Raw genomic sequence first — 18,587 nt, forward strand, 5'->3', positions numbered from 1 at the left:
GAGCCCTAGATAGAAGTAAAAACCTGACAGGGGTACTAACCCACCCCCACTTCTAAAATTAAAAAAAAAAAGTTTAAATTTAAGCCCAGAGAAAGGACCAAAAACATTCCTGAGGTATTTAGCTACAAACTTTTATAAGGAGGTGTAACTCATTAACTGGAGAACATCCAAGGGAGCATTTATTGTTTTATACTTAAACTACTGATGGCCACAGAAGAGCAAGGAGACCACATGCAACCTATTAAAACAGAAGTAAAGTTAACTAAAAAAAAAAAAAATCCAATCTTCTTCCTGCAAGGTAAAGTCATGATATGTTAGTAAACATGGCATACAAGCACATTATGAAAGACTTACCTTGAAACACAAAGCACTCCAGCAGCGTGCTGTCACTGCTGCAGAGTAGAGTTGAGCGGACACCTGGATGTCCGTTTTCGGCGGGTTCGGCCGAACTTGAAAAAAAAGTCCGGGTCCGTGTCCCGGACTTTTTCCGAACTTTACCCGGACACCGAACCCCATTGAAGTCAATGGGGACCCGAACTTTCCGGCACTAAAATGGCTCTAAAACACCAATGGAAAGGGCTAGAGTGCTGCAAATGGCAGCAAAACGTAGTTAAGAGCATGGCAAGTGCTCTGCAAACAAATGTGGATAGGGAAATAACTTAAAACAACAAAAAAAAACAGAAAAATAAAACAATTTTCTTCATCTGTGAAGGACGAGGCCCATATGGAGTAGGAGGGAGGTTGAGGTGGTGGTGGATGTGGCGGTGTAGGTGGAAGCGGCAGTGGAGGAGGACGAGGTAGCCAACACTGCTTTTTTCAGTCATTTTAAATGAGGGTACACCCCAAAAGAGTGAGAAAGATCAAAAATAGAACAATGGCTGGGTAAGGTCGGTATCCATCTCTATTCTGCACAAGGTACGGAAAAGTCCTGTGGGATCCATGCCTGGTTCATTTTAATGAACGTGAGCTTGTCCACATTGTCTCTGGACAGGCGGCTGTGCTTGTCTGTGATAACGCCCCCAGCCGTGCTAAATACACGTTCAGATAATACACTGGCTGCAGGGCACGCCAGCACCTCCAAGGCGTAAAGGGCAAGTTCAGGCCATGTGCCCAATTTGGAGACCCAGAAGTTGAAGGGGGCAGACCCGTCATTCACTACATGTAGGAGTGTGCACACATACTGCTCCACCATGTTGGTGAAATGCTACCTAACCCTGCCTTCTGAGGTGCTGGCGGTGCCCTGGTTGCGTTGGCGACCTCTTCCTCCTCCTCCTCTGCCTTGGCCTTGTGCTTCCACTGTGGCCCCGCTGTCAGGTGGGAATGCCAGCAGCATCGCGTCTACCAGCGTGCGCTTGTACTCGTGCATCTTGCGATCGCGCTCCAGTGAGTGAATTAAGGACGGTACGTTGTCCTTGTAATGGGGATCCAGCAGTGTGGCCACCCAGTAATCAGCACAAGTTAGAATGTGGGCAACTTGGCGGTCGTTGTGGAGACACTGCAGCATGTAATCGCTCATGTGTGCCAGGCTGCCCAGAGGCAACAAAAGGCTGTCCTCTGTGGGAGGTGTATCGTCTGTGTTCTCTGTATCCCCCCAGCCACGCACCAGTGATGGCCATGAGCTGGCCTGGGTGCCACCCTGCTGTGAACATGCTTCCATCTCCTCCTCCATCTCCTCATCCTCCTCATCCTCCAGAACTGTGCCCCTGCTGGACAATTGTGTCCCTGGCGTTTGTGGGTGCAGGAACCCACCCTCGGAGCCACTTGCGAATGACTGCCCTGAAAGCCTTGGAAATGTTACCTCTTCATCCTCCTCATCCTGTGCCACATCCTCTTCCATCATCGCCCGAATCGTTTTTTGAAGGAGGCATAGAAGTAGGATAGTTAAGCTGACAACGGCGTCATCGGCACTGGCCATGTCGGTGGAGTACTCAAAACAGCGCAACAAGGCACACAGGTCTCGCATGGAGGCCCAGTTATTGGTGGTGAAGTGGTGCTGTTCCGCAGAGCGACTCACGCGTGCGTGCTGCAGCTGAAACTCCACTTCCACCTTGTGGGCACGTCACATATGAGGCAGTGAGCGGGAAGGCCGAAGTTATGCTGCAGCGCTGACAGGCGAGCAGCAGCAGGGTGAGAAGGCAGAAAGTGCGCACAGACGGCCCGCACTTTCTGCAGCAGCTCTGACATATTGGGGTAATTTTTAAGGAACCTCTGCACCACCAAATTCAGCACATGCGCCAGGCAAGGGATGTGCGTCAAACCGGCTAGGCCCAGAGCTGCTATGAGATTTCGCCTGTTATCGCACACCACCAGGCCGGGCTTGAGGCTCGCTGGCAGCAACCACTCATTTGTCTGCTGTTCCATGCTCCTCCACAACTCCTGCGGGGTGTGTGGTTTTTTCCCCCAAACAGGCAAGTTTTAAAACTGCCTGCTGTCGTTTACCCCTGGCTGTGCTGAAGTTGGTGGTGAAGGTGTTACGCTGACCAGATGAGGAGGTGGTAGAGGATGAGGAAGCGGAGTAGGAGGAGTTAGGAACAGGAGGCAAACTGAAGCGCCCTGCAATCCTCGGTGGTGGAAGGACATGCGCCAAATTGCTATCCGCCTCAGGCCCATCCGCCACTGCATTTACCCAGTGTGCCGTTAGGGAGATATAACGCCCCTGACCGTGCTTACTGGTCCACGTATCGGTAGTTAGGTGGACCTTGGCACAGATTGCGTTGCACAGTGCACACCTGATTTTTTCCCCCACTTGGTTGTGCAGGGAAGGGATGGCTTGCCTGGAAAAGTAGTGGCGGCTGGGCATTAAGAATTTTTAAATGCTGGCATTCAGGGCCAGGGATTGCGGGTGGGTAGGGGGATAATTCCTCTTCCTCTGAAGTGTTTGGGAGATGGAAAGCTGAACGCTTCCACGGGACATTGTGGAGATGGTTGGTGACCCAGGTGGTGGTGTTGCTGACAGATCGTCTGTTTGCGGGGTGGCAGGTGCCGGTATCACTACAGAGGTGGATGAAGAGGCCGAGACTGCAGCAGAAGAGGAAGCCGGAAGAGCCAGAGACCTTTCTTGGTTTTGAAGGTGTCTACTCCACTGCAGCTCGTGCTTTGCACTTAGATGACTGATCATGCAGGTTGTGCTCAGGTTGAGAAGGTTTAGACCTCGCTTCAGGCTCTGACTGCACAGGGTGCAAACCACTCGTGTCCTGTCATCAGCACATTTTCTGAAGAACTTCCACGCTAGAGAACTCCTTTGAGCTGGCTTTGGTGCGCTCAGTCCCTTGCTGTGTTGGGCAGTAGCAGGCGTAGTGTCTAGGGCACGGCCGCTCTGCTTCTGCACCCTTCTCCCTCTTCTGCTGTGCTGGTGGCTCTGTGCGACCACCGCCTCTTCCTCCAAACTACTCAGGTCACCTGCATGACCTTCATTCCATGTGGGGTCGAGGACCTCATCATCCTCCACATCATCTTCCACCCAGTCTTCACCCCTGCCCTCCTTGTCGGTCTCCACAATTCTGAGTGCCGCAGCAGTTGGCACCTGTGTTTTGTCATCATCGGAGACGTGCTGTGATGGTCCTGCCATGTACTCATCTTGAGAAATAAGTGGTTGGGCATCGCTGCACTCAATCTCTTCCACTTCTGGGGCAGGGCTAGGTGGATGGCCCTGGGAAACCCTGCTGACAGAGTCATCAAAAAGAAGAAGAGATTGCTGCATTACTTGGGGCTCAGACTGCTTGCCTGATTTGCAAGGGGGTGAAGTGAAAGACGGTTGGACATCGGCTGCAGGTGCCAACTCTGACCTTTCTGCAGTAGACTGGGTGGGAGACAATGTGAAGGAACTGGAGGCACTGTCAGCAGCAAACCAATCTACTATCGCCTCTACTTATTCTGGCCTCATCACTTCTAGAGGCGCATGATGCCCTACCAAATACTGCTGCAGGTTCTGTCACCTACTCACACTTGAGGAAGGTGTTTCACTTGTGCGTGTAGCTGGCACAGATCGACCACGTCCTCTCCTTGCAACAGGAGCTCTACCAGCAGCACCACGACCCAGGCCACGGCCCCTATTTGACGGTCTCCTCATATTTCTGTAATTTATGATCTTGCCCTAGAAAGGTGTTTATTGAATAGCGGAACAAAACAACAACAGTATTGCACGGGTGTATCTCACAGTCAAATATGCAAACTATGCCGCAATTTAATTTTTTTTACTCCAAAAGGGTGTTTATTAAATAGCGGAATAGAAAAACAGTATACAAATACAACGGGTGTATCTCACAGTCAAATATGCAAAGTATGACGCAAATTTAATTATTTTCAACCCAAAAGGGTGTATATTGAATAGCGGAATAGAAAATGTTTTATAAAACGGTGTATCTCACACGTACAAACACAGACTAGGCCCCGATTACAATTTTTTGTACCCTAAAGGGAGAATGAGGTGTAGGAGGAGTTCGGAACAGGAGGCAAACTGAAGCACCCTGCAATCCTCTGCGGTGGAAGGAGATGCGCCAAACAAATTTAAAAAGGTGTATCTCACACGTACCGATACAGACTATGCCGTAATTAAATTTTTTACACTCCAAAAGGGTGTATATTGAATAGCGGAATAGAAAAAAATGTTATAAAACGGTGTATCTCACACGTACAAACCCAGACTAGGCCCCGATTACTATTTTTTGTACCCTAAAGGCAGAATAAGGAGTAGGAGAAGTTTGGAACAGGAGGCAAACTGAAGCACCCTGCAATCCTCGGCAGTGGAAGATGCGCCCCAAAAATTGGAAAGGTGTATCTCACACGTACAGACCCAAACTAGGCCCCAATTACTATTTTTTGTACCCTAAAGGCAGGATGAGGAGTTCAGAACAGGCAGGAGGCAAACTGAAGCACCCTGCAATCCTCGGTAGTGGAAGATGCGCCCCAAAAATTTGGAAGGTGTATCTCACACGTACCGATACAGACTATGCCGCAATTTAATTATTTTTACCCCAAGGGTGTAGATTGAATAGAGGAATAGAAAATATGATATCAAAAGGTGTATCTATCTCACACGTACAGACCCAGACTAGGCCCCGATTACTATTTTTTGCACCCTAAAGGCAGGATGAGGAGTAGGAGGAGTTCGGAACAGGCAGGAGGCAAACTGAAGCACACTGCAATCCTCGGCGGTGGAAGATGCGCCCCAAAAATTGGAAAGGTGTATCTCACACGTACCGATACAGACTATGCCGCAATTTAATTCTTTTTACCCAAAGGGTGTAGATTGAATAGCGGAATAGAAAATATGATATCAAAAGGTGTATCTATCTCACACGTACAGACCCAGACTAGGCCCCGATTACTATTTTTTGTACCCTAAAGGCAGGATGAGGAGTAGGAGGAGTTCGGAACAGGCAGGAGGCAAACTGAAGCACCCTGCAATCCTCGGCGGTGGAAGATGCGCCCCAAAAATTGGAAAGGTGTATCACACACGTACCGATACAGACTATGCCGCAATTTAATTCTTTTTACCCCAAAGGGTGTAGATTGAATAGCGGAATAGAAAATATGATATACAATTGGTGATTTTTCAATAGCACATGTGAACACAGCAGTGTCTTATGTCACAGTCAGCTCTGCAGCAGGCTATGAAGGGAAAAAAAAATTCCCCTTAAAGTTTGTAATTTTTAAATAGATTAGTACAGACTATGCCACAATTTAATTTTTTTTAACCCAAAAGGGTGTATATTGAATAGTGGAATAGAACAAAGTGTATAAAATTGAAAATCACTCAATAGCACATGTGAACACAGCAGTGTCTTATGTCACAGTCAGCACTGCTGCAAAAAGGCTTTGAAGGGGAAAAAAAAAATCCCTTTTAACTTGTAGTAAAATAGATCTAAGATGAACGCTGCACACAACTGACTGATAAAAATAGATTTTTTTTTCTCCCTCCTCCTCCTCAGTGGGCTCAAGTGAGGGCAAAAAAATCGTTCACTGCACCACCCCCCACACAGCAAAATCGATGTATACTGTCCCTGCCTAATCTCCAGCCTGTCCCTAATATGCTCAATATGATCGTTCACTGCACCACCCCCCACACAGCAAAATCGATGTAGAAGACTGACCCTGCCTAATCTCCAGCCTGGCCCTAAAATGCTCTAATAACTTTCCCTGCCTGCACTCCGACCTGTCCCTGCATTCTTTTCGGACACAATTTTTCACAGAATCCCTGTCTGTCCCTAATCAGCAGCCAGCACGTATGATGTGTGCTCTGTCCCTAAACTACAGCAGAATAATGCGGCGCGCTGGGGGCTCTCGAACTTATAAAGACATGGTCACATGCTTCAGATGGCCAATCACAGCTACTAATACATTAGTAGGCATGGCTGGGATGGCTTAAGGCACACCAGTTAAACGCTTGTTGATTGGCTGTTGAAAGCCTGCCATTAAAAGCGCGCCATTACATACAAAACCGGAAATAAAATGACCGAACACAGATTTTAAACCCGAACATACAGTAAAGTTTTCGGGTCCGTGTTCGGGTAACAAAAATCCAATTATTCGGTATGAACACGAATAATACAGTCCGTGTTCACTCAACGCTACTGCAGAGGCTTTAGTCTTCCTTCTGGGTTTACGGCTTCGATCCTGTGAATGGCCCAGCTGCGATGACGTCTCTCTCATTGTTTACAGCACAGGGCTCTGAAGGAACGGCACAGGTATGCTGTTCCTTCAGAGGACATGCGTTAGAGAAGTCACTGGCTGCAGAGACACTGAATATCTCCAAAACGGTGCACATTTATCAGACATTCCCTGAACCTACAGGTAAGCTTTATTAACCACTTTACGACCGCCTGCCGCAGTTCTACTGTGGCAGGCAGCTGCTCCCAGGCAAATCGCCGTAGCTCCCTCATGCCCTCCATCCCCGCAATAGTCTGATTCAGTACAGAACCGATCGGTCATCAGGTCCAGGCCAATGATTTCTGGCCTGGTCCGGGTAATCAGTTCTGACCAATGGCAGATTGACCTGTGTCTGTGTTTTGTAAACACAGGCGCAGGAAACTGTGCTCTCTTCCCTCCTGGAACCCTTTTCGGTTCCAGCTCGAGAGAAGAGAGCATCAAATGTGAGTACACCAATTACTACACATACACACACCTAGATAGGCACATTTAACCCCCCTGATCAACCCCCCCCCCCATTTAACCCTTTCACCCCCTGTCACAGTGCACACTATATACAGTATATAGCGGTTTTGCTGATTTCTGTAACAGTGTGCCTTGTGACTTCATTTAGCGCTAGCGACCGTTAGTTTCTGTCCCAAAGAGGTTTAGGGTACCTGCCATCCCCCCAATAAAGATTTAATCCCCTGATCACCCCCTGATCCCCCCAGTTAACCCCTTCATTGCCCTGCCACAGTGTTACTTTTATAGTGTACAGATCTTTTTTCTGATCACTATATTAGTGTCACAGGTGACATTAATTAGCGTTAACGATAGTTAGTGCTAACCTAGGACAGTGCAGATCCCTGCCGCATATTTAGAAATATAATTTAACCCTTTGATTGCCAGTAACACACACATACACACACCAAACACCTCCATTACTAGTATAGTATCTGAACGAATCAATATCTTTGATCTGATCAGAACTATACTAGCATCCCCAATAGTTTAGGGTTCCCAAAATGCAGCGTTAGCAGGATCGGTCACAACACCTGCCAGCACCTGCATTTAGCCCCTCCGCTCAGTCCACCCCACCCCACTCAGGCAAGTGCAGTAATCAATAGATTACTGTCAGTTCCAAAAACAGATCACACAAAACCGCAGCATTAACAGAGTCAGGCCTGATCTCTGCTAGCACTAGTAGTTTTTTTTGTAGCGGTTCAAATAGTCCTCGACAACCAGGTGCTTTTTTACCTGTGAGTCGCACTAGGTACCTATACATTTAGTGGCCAAAATGTCCAAACGGAAGTACACTAGTGAAGAGGCCTACAGTATACTGACCATGTCAGATGAGAGTGATGGGGACATCTCACTGGTAGAATCAGGGTCAGTATAAGAACCTGTAGAGAGCAGTGGCTCCTTGACAGATAGCTCTGACGACGGAGTGGTACCTGCTAAGGTCAAGCGTACCCGACCCCGTTCTGGATTTGCTGAGGTGCAGCGATCACAGGGTACTCGTATGGAGCAGAGTGTTGGTACTAGTGCCGCTCAAACTTCTGGTAAACTGGCACGCACCAGTGGCCTAGTACACCCTGGTCATAGTGAAACCAGCACTGCAGTATCACTTGGTGACATGGAGTGTCCCATAAGTGCAGTTCAAGCTGGTGCGGTGGCTAGCACAAGTAGTGTCCCGCAGCCACCGAGAATTCAAAGACAGGCCCGTAGATCCCAGGCCCGTAGATTTGTCTGATGCGCTGGCAAATCCTGATTGGCAGCCTACAGATTCTGCAGTGCCCGTACTTCCCCCATTCACTGCCCAACCCTGAATTCAGGTGGAAACAGCCAATTTTACTCCCCTTGATTTTTACGAGCTTTTTTTCACGGAAGATCTTTACAGATCTATTGTGGACCAAAGCAATTTATATGCTGGTCAATTCATCACCGCAAACCCAAATTTGACCATTGCCAAACCATTTGGCTGGAAACCTATAATGGTTTCTGAGTTTAAGACTTTTCTGGGCCTATCCCTCAACATGGGCATAACTAAAAGGAGTGAGTTGCGATTATATTGGTCCACTAACCCAATTCACCATATGTGTGTGTTCTTTGCTTCCATGGCCAGGGCCAGATACAAGCAAATTCTGCAGTTCATGCACTTCAGTGACAATTAATTCTGTCGTCCTCGGGGACACCCTGGATATGACCGGCTCCACAAAATTTGGCCCCTTGTAAACCATTTCAATCAATGTTTTGCAGCCTTGTGTACACTTCAACAAGTTGTCTGCGTTGATAAGTCCCTGATTAGGTTTTCTGGCTGCTTTGCTATCAAACAGTTTATCCCCAGCAAGCGTGCCAGATACAGGGCCAAGCTGTATAAGTTGTGTGACAGGGCCACAGGCTATACTTGTAGTTTTCGTGTTTATGAGGGTAAAGATAGCACTGTGGAGCCCCCTAACTGCTCAGACTACATAGGGAGCAGCGGCAAGGTTGTTTGGGACTTGGTGTCACCCTTATATCACTTTTTAGTCACCTGCTTGAATTTCAAATTGGCGCATGTGGCACCGTGTGACCTAATCTCCGGGGCTTCCCCCAACGGCTTGTAGATTCCCGACTTGGGGAGAGAGCCTGCTTGAAAACAGACAAATAGCTTGCAGTGAAGTGGAGGGATACACGGAATGTTTTCGTTCTGTCCTCCATTCACGCAGACACAAAGGTCCAAATTCCTACGGCAGCTGGTGTTTTGGAGAATCCCCTCTATGTCCACGAATACAACCTTAATATGGGAGGTGTGGACCTGAACAACCAGATGTTTTCGCCGTACATAGGCGCCCATAAGGCCAGACGCTGGTACAAAAAAGTGTCTGTTTGATTATTATGCTTTGGTGCTATACAAAGCGTCAGGACAAAGTGGATCCTTCCTACAATTCCAGGAAGAGATAATCAGAGCCTACCTGTATCCTGGAGGTGCTCAGACCCAACTTCTCTTACCAGGTGCAGTGAGGCGGCTGCATGAGAGGCATTTTCCATTTGTCCTCCCAAGTACCCCTACCAAAAGACGCCCTCAAAAAAGATGTCATATCTGTAGGAAGCACGGATTTTAGACGTGACACCTGTCATTATTGTCCCACCTGTCCTGGTCAACCTGGTCTCTGCATCAGGGACTGTTTCCAACGCTATGACACACTAGTGGAGTATTAGCATAGGGTACAGCACGGCACAGTCTAGGGCACACTTACACGGTCTCTAAAGATGTTCAATGGCGATCGTCATTTTGAGAGACCTTAAGCTAGAACGTTAAAGTTGAAGAAAAAAAAAAAATGTAAAAAAAAGTTACAAACAAAAAGTTAAAAAAAAAAAACATAAAATAAAAAAGCCAAAAATAGTTGTCGTTTGAGTTAGTTTTCTGTTCTTACTCTGCTCTTCTACTTCTACTCTTTCTACTTTTACTGTACTTTATTGTTACTGTTTTTCATTGGTAACCATTTTTTACTTTTCAGGTACCAATGTAATGTTTTATTTTTACTGTTCTTTTGTTAACCAGTTTGCCTTGCAGGTACGCCCATCAGCTGCCACACTGATTTATATATATTCTGACACAAACAGCGTTTGCACTCAGCAAATATGGAAATCTCTGATGGCAGCGCTAGAGAAGGTGATTTCACCACCGCAGTTTAAAAAAAAATAAAAAGGCATTCATGGCTTTCATCATGTATGATGATTGATGTGGATGAAAGAATCTGTTAGGTTCTCTTTTTTCGTTCAGCCCACAGGCTGCATTAAAAAAAAAACTACATTATATGCCGAACAAGGACAAGAAATGTACTGGTATGTCGCTGGACTTTGAGTGGTGATACCAGGATGATGCCTGCAGATTTAGGCATCATCTTGGTATAGTTTTTTACAGCCAGTGGATAATTAGCCGCTAGACTGCTTTTACAAGCAGTGGGAGGGGACTCCCCCGCCCCCTCCCACCCCATTACGTGTTTTTTTCTCGGGCTCTCCTGTCCCATCGGGTAACCTGGGAGTGCAGCCAGTGGTTCCATTGCCTGACCATAGAGCTGATTGGAGACGAGAATGGCTCTAATCATCTCTATGGCCTAAGATACCGGAAGCTACGAGTATTTCATTGGGAAATTGGCCTTTGGGAAATTGGGAAAACATCTTATCACACCAATCTTGGTGTGGTCAGATGCTTTAAGGGCAGAGGAGAGATCTAGAGTCTAATAGACCCCAATTTTTTAAAAAAAAGAGTACCTGTCACCACAGATTGCTATCATAGGGGAAATTTAAATTCACTGTGATAACAATAAAAAATTATAAAAAAAAAAAAATGTAAGGGAAGGTGTCAAAATAACATAAAAAAGCAAAATAAATAAATAAAAAAAAAATTCAAGCACTCCCGTCCCCCCGTGCTTGCACGTCGGTCTAGTGTCATGTGTAAACCACAATTGCAGCATGCATGTTAGGTATGGGAGGTATCGACGCAAATGCCAGATCGAGTGCAGTAATTCTTGCAGGAGACCACCTCTGTAAGTCTAAAGTGGTAACCTGTAAAGACTTTTAAAGGCTTTTAAAAATGTACATTGTTGCCGCTGCACGGTGTGCGCAATTTTAAAGCATGTCATGTTTGATATCTATGTACTTGGCATAAGATCATCTTTTAAATTTTACCAAACAATTAGGAAATATATAGTGTATTTGTGCATTAAATTAAAAAAATATATATTTTTTTAGCAAAAATTGCATTTGGAAAATCTGTGCGCAAATACTGTGTGGCAAAAAAATTGCAACATCCACCATTTCGTTCTGTAGGGCCTCTGCTTTAAAAAAAAGATAAAATGTTTGGGGGTTCAAAGTAATTTTCTATTAAAAAATTAATTTTTTCATGTAAACAAAAAGTCACAGAAAAGGCTTGGTTTTCACGTGATTAGAAGATGTGATGGTGGCTAAGATTGAGGTGATGTGTGGCTAAGATTGAGCATAAAATGCCAGGACAGTTCAAACACCCCCCCCCCCAAATTACCCCTTTTTGTAAAGAAGACACCAAAAGCTATTTGCTGAGAGGCATATTGAGTCCATGGAGTATTTTATATTTTTGACCTAAGTTTCGGGAAAATTACAATTTGTTTTTTATACACAAAGTTGTCACTAAAGGATATATTGCTCACACATGCCATGGGTAAATGTGAAATGACACCCCAAAATACATTCTGCTGCTTCTCCTGAGTACAAGGATACCACCTGTGTAAGACTTTTTGGGAGCCTAGCTGTGTACGGAACCCCGAAATCCAGTCACCGCCTTCAGGTTTTCTAATGGCGTAAATTGCTTATTTTACTTCCTCACTACCTGTCACAGTTTCTGAGGCTCTGAAATTTCAAGATAAAGGAAAATGCATTTTTTTCCTCTTTTTTCAATTTTGAAAACTTTGTGACAAAAAGTGAGATCTGCAAAACACTCAACATGTCTCTCAGCAAATAGCTTAGAGAGTCTACTTTCCGAAGGGGGTCATTTGGGGGGGGGGGGGGGGTGTTGTGCTGTCTTGGCATTTCATGGCCTCCGAAACTGTGATAGGATGTGGGGAGTGTAATAAACAATTTATGCCGCCCTTGGAAAGCCTGAAGGCAGTGATTGGATTTCGGGGTCCTGTACGTGGCTAGACTGCCTAAAAGTCTCACACATGGGGTATCCCCATACTCAGAAAAAGCAGCAGAATGTATTTTGGGGTGTCATTTCACATATACCCATGGCATGTGTGAGCAATATATCATTTAGTGACAACTAAATAAAATAATAATATTCCCAAAACTTGTGGCAAAATATAAAATATTCCATGGACTCACCATGCCTCTCAGCAAATAGCTTAGAGTGTCCACTTTGCAAAATGGGGTAATTTTGGGGGGTTTTGTGCTATCTTGAAATTTCAGGGCCTCCGAAACTGTGATAGGCGGTGAGGAAGTAAAATGTGCAATTTACGCTCTTAGAAAGCTTGAAGGCGCTGATTGGTTTTTGGGGTCCCATACACAGCTAGGCTCCCTAAAAGTCTCACACATGTGGTATCCCTGTACTCAAGAGAAGCATCAGAATGTATTTTGGGGTGTAATTACACATATACCCATGGCATGCTTGAGCATTATATCATTTGAATGACAACTTTTTGTAAAAAAAAAAAAAAAAAACATTTTTTTTTAGTCTTTTTTCAAATACCTATGACAAAAAAATTAAATATTCAATGGGCTCAACATGCCTCTCAGGACATTCCTTAAGATGTCTACTTTCCAAAAAGTGGTAATTTGGGGGGGGGGGGGGACGGTTGTACTGCCCTGCCATTTTAGCACCTCAAGAAATGAGATAGGCAGTCAGAAAGTAAAAGCTGCGTAAATTCCAGTATTTACATCATAGTTTGTAGACGCTATAACTTTTGCGCAAATCAATAAAAATATGCTTATTGAGATTTGTAGCTAAATACATTTTGGCCTAAATATCTGACAAAAATTTAGTTTATTGGATATTTTTTAATATCACAACAAATAAAAAGTGCAGAGGCAATCAAATACCACTAAAAGAAATCTCTATTTGTGAGAAAAAAAGGACGCAAATTTTGTTTGGGTACAGCATTGCATGACCGTGCAATTGTCAGTTAAAGTCACACAGTGCCAAGTTGAAAAAAGTGGCCTGGTCATTAAGGGGGAAAATCCTTCTGGTCTTAAAGTGGTTAAAAACGTATATATAGGTAGTGTCGAATGACATTTTATTACCATATACTTTGATTTTTTTTTTTACACAAATACATGGCAACTAAAAGATAATTTCACCTTTATAGAAAAAATAATAAATGCATTTTTTCTGCAGGTAAAAAAATGTGCATTTATTCTTTTTTGTTGTAGGAACCTGTAAAGCATTGCACCAACGATCAATAGATCACTGATGCCATGGAGGTCTCCTGCAGATCTGTCAGTATATCTGCGTCTTCATACCACCGTACGAAGAAGCCAATACATGCTGACAGGAATAATGAATTAACTACCACAGAGCTCACAGCACCATGGTAGTTCATTAAAAACTACAAGCCGGCAACTGCAAAGGCTGCCAGATCTTATAGTTTTCTATTTACAGAGCGCTGCTAATGAGTGACACGGCCAGGTGGGCAGAGCCCTGCCCACGTTTTTGTTTACATTTTGACAGATAGTGAGTGGAGAAGAACCCTCGCTAGCTGGCACAGCGGGAATCAGGGAGGTGCGGGGGCAAGTACATTTATAACATGTTCCATTTTACATCCCGAATATGGGTGTAACATGTAGCACGTTATGAAAGGTGAACTTATCCTTTAATATATTCATTTTAGTTTTCTTGATTGGCAGCTGAAGAGAAAACACACACACAAGGTAAGCTCAGTGAATATCCAAGGCTAGGGAATCCAGGAAACATCAAAAATATGGCAGTAAATTGGAGTGGATTGCAAGATCTTTGTATATTTTTTTTTCTTGTGTTAAATTAGTCTAATTGGAGGAGACTATTGCTTTGGATGAATTGATTCACGAAGCAAAGTCCTCAAATCTATCAAAGTAACATAGTAATATCGCAAACAAATCATAGTAATAGATATAAATTTTAATGCAACTACCAAACAATTACAACAATACAACAATTACTATCTATTGTCCATAAGAGACAATAGATTAGGTTCAGATGTATTTTGTATTGTAAGATGCAAAAAAGTAATTGGGACAGCTTTAGAAAAGACCATAAAAATAATTATTTTTTGTATTTTTTGTTTACATAATGCTTTACATTGATTCAGCCTTCTCTTGAATAACTAGCCATCATCATCAACAGGGAGCCACTGAATCTGCAGGTAAAAATGTAATTATGTTATCTTTGTTTTGTGTTGCAGGGGCTAGGGAATACCACATCAGATGTCAGTAGTGTGAGACTCTGTTAAGATGTACTGTATACTTCTAAAAATTGTATTACACCATGCTTTTAACACTCGGGAATTGCAAACACTTTGATAAACAATGTATTTGAATATTCTTGAGAAATCTCGTATCTTTTCTATTCTGTCAGAATAGGGAACAGCAAGAAAATAATGGGTTATACACATACGCAAACATCCACACTTTTTTAAAAAAAACCACAAACTGTCATTTTTCTCTTGTCAACTATTTTATTCAATTCAAAAAGTTTATTTGAGGACTTCCTTTCTTTCAAGTCCTGCACCATCATGTCTCCTTTTTGTGAAAAAAAAATAAAAAACACAATATTTAAGGTACCAATGTTTTTGGGACCTGTTTCTAAAAGTGAGTACATACTGTTCATCCTCTTGGCACAGCAATGTTTACTCTACATTGCTTCTGCATTTTACATGTTATTTATAAACTGCAAGTTGCCATTTGGAGCAGAGAACTCCATGATTAGAACAGTGAATGACCACATGACTTTGACAGGTCATATGATTGGGTTCTCCTTCTCACAGCTTTATTTCTTTAAATCTGACTCTTGGCTTGTTTCAAAGTCTCAAAACAAGAGCAACATAATACATATTTTTGAAGTATAGGTTTGTGCTTTCTAAATGTGCCAGGATAAAAAAAAAAAAAAAAAAAACAACCCCAGAAAACAGTGGCAAGGCCATACTGCTGATTTACAAAATAGGGGCATTTGATTAAATTTCACATTTTCACCAGGGACTGACCTTGTCTTACTTTATTTTTAAGCCCCACTAACTACTTTTTTACAATAAGAATTACTGGCTATGAGGTTATCTAATTAGACAGGGGAGTGGCAATTGACAAAGCTTACACACAGAGTCAAAGTGCTTATGTCGACAGGTATACTTGTCAAATGCAATATGTTCTATTCAAATGCATGCAGCTGTGTTCAAATAAAATGATGCACTACATCATGCCCTAGTACAGTGATGGTGAACCTTGGCACCCCAGATTTTTTGAAACTACATTTCCCATTATGCTCATCCACTCTGCAGTGTAGTTGAGTATCATGCAAAATAGCCCAGTTCCAAAGCATTAAAGGTGCCAAGATTCACCATCAATGCCCTAAAGTGTTGCGTTTGAACTGCAGGCAAAGCAAGTCAAATAATGCCTGTTCTTGTCAAACAGTGGGGTCGATTTATTAAAACCTGTGAGTGAGGAATCTGGTGCAGCTGTGCATGGTAGCCAATCTGCTTCTAACAGCATTTTGTTCAATTAAGCTTCGACAAAAAATCCTGGAAGCTGATTGGTTTCTATGTAGAGCTGCACCAGATTTTTCACTATCCACTTTTAGTAAAGCAACCCCCCTGTGTTTTCTATTTACTGCAGCTGCATGAATTTGAATGTAAAATGCAGTGCTTGACAAGAACAGTTGTCAGTATGAGCCCTGTTAAAGGTTATATCATGCATCTTGCTGCTCTTAGGCAGTATTTTATCTATTGAAAATGTAAATGAAGTACAGATTTATGTAGTATTTTTCTTAGGGCATGGTGGGTGGGGCTTGAATAATCATTGCCATATTTAAATGGTCAGGACGTTTGTTACCAGCCCTCTTTTTGACCAGTGGTGACATGTGAGCCTGCATTTACATTAGGATAAGGTATTATTCCCATTTATTTTTACTTGAGGGGCAACTAGGGACCATGTTTTAGCAATGTTCTTCTTTGGAGCAGTTTAATTTATTATATTGTTATTGCTGCCATACAGGGGTGTGTCAACTTGAGTAGCAGCAAGAGGCAAATTAAGTTGTTCACTCTCTCTCTCCCATAGGCGTGCGCAGGGGGTGTGCCAGGTGGGCCTGGGCACACCCTAATCATTACGTATGGTGCAGAGTCCCCCTAGTGTCTGGGCTTCCTCCCCATATTGGCTGCCCTCACCGCACAGTGCTGCTGGCTTTCCACCTCTTCCCCCCTGGCTGCTGTGGGGGATGTTTCAATTTGGAGAGCAGGGGAAGGGGCTAGTAAATATGTCTGTAGCACCCTCCTAGTTAGGTGCTAGTGAGAGAGTATAGTTTTTGGCTCTGTCTGCCTCTCAGAGGAGCAGCAAGCAAATCTATATTGCTTTAATTCTAGCAGAGAGCAGGATCTGTGAGTGAGGTCTGCTCAGTGTGTTCAGTATGTGATTCATTGAGTCTAGAGGAGTATTTCACACTGGTCCAATAGGAAGGCATGTTGGTCAGTGGGAGGAAACCTGACCAATGGATACATAGACTTTGACACAGTCCTGGTGATTGGTAGAGACAGGCTGTCTCAGTGCATTCTGGGATACTGTATAAAACCCAGGAGCACATGTGCTGTGGGGTCTTTGGCTGGAGAGCACAGTGCCAGAGGGAGGGTGGCTGCCTCCTGCCTCCTTCTCTGTAGCAGTGGCATCAGGAGGTCATCCTGAGGGCCAGAGGAACGGAGCTGAACCCAGAGGTCCAGGAAAGCTGACTGAGGGGGAGACACTGGAGACCCTAAAAAAAACAGTATCGTGAGTACAGGGGATCGTGTCAAGGGGCCTGACCTAATGGGGGCCACCCCAGAGTAGGATAGTCAGTGGACGGGTGCCAGTGGTAAAGAAAGAGGATACTAAGAGTGTGTCCTGAAGATAATGTTAGTTCATTGAGTCACCTGGAAAGAGACTCAATCTAAATCCACCAAGTGGAAAGGTGAATCAACAGCCTGGCTGTATAAACAGATAGATGTCCTCCAAACATTGTAAATAGTTAATTTGGAATATCCTACTATTCAGTTCTCCCATCTCTATTCAAAATAAAACACCAAAAACAACTACAAACTCCTGGACTGATCATTGACTGAGCCAAGAAGTTCAGTGTTAAATTGTGAATACCAGGGTTGCTAACGGTAACCCAGGGGGACCCAAAAGTGTAATATCCAGCAATCCTCCAGGGGGCAGTGCTACATGTCATTTACTGGCCCCTTCCTTTTTGAAATGAACACAGTGAACACACTCACTGTGTTCATTCATAATTGAAGCATAGTAAACTGTGTTTACTTTGCTTCAGTCTGTGAATGAATAGGAAGCCACTAAGCACAGAACACTTCTCATTCATTCACTGTCCAGTGCAACTGAGGCTGCAGAAAAAGGCATGTATGTTTGAGCTTTGGCGTGCACACCCTAATGCAATGCTCTCTCCCTTTCTATATCAGCTTCTACAGTACATGACAGAGTGTACTACGTATTAGTGATCGACCAATATAATTTTTTTATTGTCGATACCGATATTTTGGTCATCGCATATCGGTATCGGCCGATATTGGCAGATATTTTCATACATTAAAATGTTTATTTATTTATTTATTTATTTTTGACAGGTACTCTTGTGGAGGGATCTAAAATACCCCAAACCCCTCCTCTGCACTTAAAAACATTCAAAACACCAAGTTTGGCTGTTTTGAATGCTGTAATTTTTTTGAATTTGGCGCAGAGTCATCACATCACTTCTGGGTTTTTACATGGAGACCCCGATCAGAGCCGAATTTGATCGGGTCTTCTCTTCGGTGGCCATGCAGGATGGTTGCCCGGGTCTCCCGGTGGGACGGGAAACCTGGGAGAGCCGCGGAAGGCGGCGGGAGGGGAAGGACGTCCCCTTCCACTCCTTGTAATGACAGCCAAGTGGCTTCTTAGCAGCATCGGTTGTCATTACAAGACAGCCGACCGTCGGCTATGGACGCCGTTACCGGGGTGATGCCTCTATCTGCAAGCATCACTCTGGTACAAGCACTTTCCTGAAATATTGGCAATATCGGTAACCTCAGGGGCCGATTCCGATATATCGGGGAAAGTGCAGATCGGCCCTATATATGTCGGCTTTGCTGAGAATCAGTCGATCTCTACTACTTATACATCTTCCATTTTTGTGTATGCTTTGCCTTTTTGTATACACATGCATTCACCAGGTCCTGGAAGCAGAGCATAAAATACCAGGGAATAAGCTTTAAATAACACATAATAAGGGCTGTGCTAGA

The 18,587-nt window shown here is 44.1% G+C and overlaps 1 protein-coding gene across 1 annotated transcript in view; it reads right to left on the reverse strand.

The window, feature by feature from the left end:
• Window positions 1–18,587, reverse strand: part of MCHR2 (melanin concentrating hormone receptor 2) — a 324,899-nt gene that overhangs the window by 151,417 nt on the left and 154,895 nt on the right. The gene's annotated exons all lie outside the window — the stretch shown is intronic.

Source organism: Pelophylax lessonae, assembly GCF_965119305.1.
Source record: "Pelophylax lessonae genome assembly, chromosome: 3".
NCBI lineage: Eukaryota > Metazoa > Chordata > Amphibia > Anura > Ranidae > Pelophylax > Pelophylax lessonae.